Genomic DNA, 894 nt, shown 5'->3' with positions numbered 1-894 from the left:
GGGTCGCTATGAGATGGAACCAACTGGATGATACCTGAAAACAGCAACATGATGCAGTGTAAGGTGCTTGGCACTTTTGTGGGGGTGGGACCATGCAAATAAGGCAGATGGAACTCTAAGGAGGGGAGTGGTTATTTTTGCCATCCCTCTAGGCTTAAACTTAGCCATTCCAAAGGTGGACAGGTGGAACCTCACTACCACCAAGAAGAAGAGACGAGAGTGGATTGTGTCCTTTGGACCTGGGGACGCTGTGCCGAGAACCTCCTGGACCCAGGAGACAAGAGACAGAGAGAGACTGTAACACTGGAGATGGTGCAAGGTGGTGAGAAGCGGCAGCAGCAGAACCTGGAGACTGGCATGAGACGGTGCAGTGGGCTTCCTGGCCCACAGAGCAAGGCGGTTAAGTGGATGTGCAGACCCACAGAGTGAGAGAACTGAGTGTCTTCGGGCAGGAGACTTCCTAGCCAAGTGGGATGCCTTGGGGTACTTGCTGGCGGAACTAGGCTTGCCGACCCATGGAGCGAGAGAGCTGAGTGCCTTTGGGCCCAGGCTTGCTGACGGAGTAGGATGCCCCTAGGCACTTACTGGCGCAGCTAAAGAGCTCTGTAACACTTGCCTGAGCAGGGCAGAGGCTGGGCCAAGGGGCCGATGGGCTGAGAGGCTGAGGTCCAGAGAGAGGTGTGCCTGCGGGCACAGCTGAGAAGAGGCTGTCCTGACTGAAGAACTGTATCCTGAGTCTTTCTTGATCCTGAATTGTAACCTGTTACTTCCCTAATAAACCTCATAACTGTGAGTATGGTCTGTGAGTTTTGTGTGGCCACTGCAACGAAGTATTGAACCCAGCAGAGAAGTAGAGAGTGCCATGGGAGGGACGGCTGGTGTTAGAATTGGTAA

This window comes from Trichechus manatus, unplaced genomic scaffold (assembly GCF_000243295.1).
Source record: "Trichechus manatus latirostris isolate Lorelei unplaced genomic scaffold, TriManLat1.0 scaffold00057, whole genome shotgun sequence".
Lineage (NCBI taxonomy): Eukaryota > Metazoa > Chordata > Mammalia > Sirenia > Trichechidae > Trichechus > Trichechus manatus.
Note: the sequence above shows the minus strand (reverse complement) of the source record.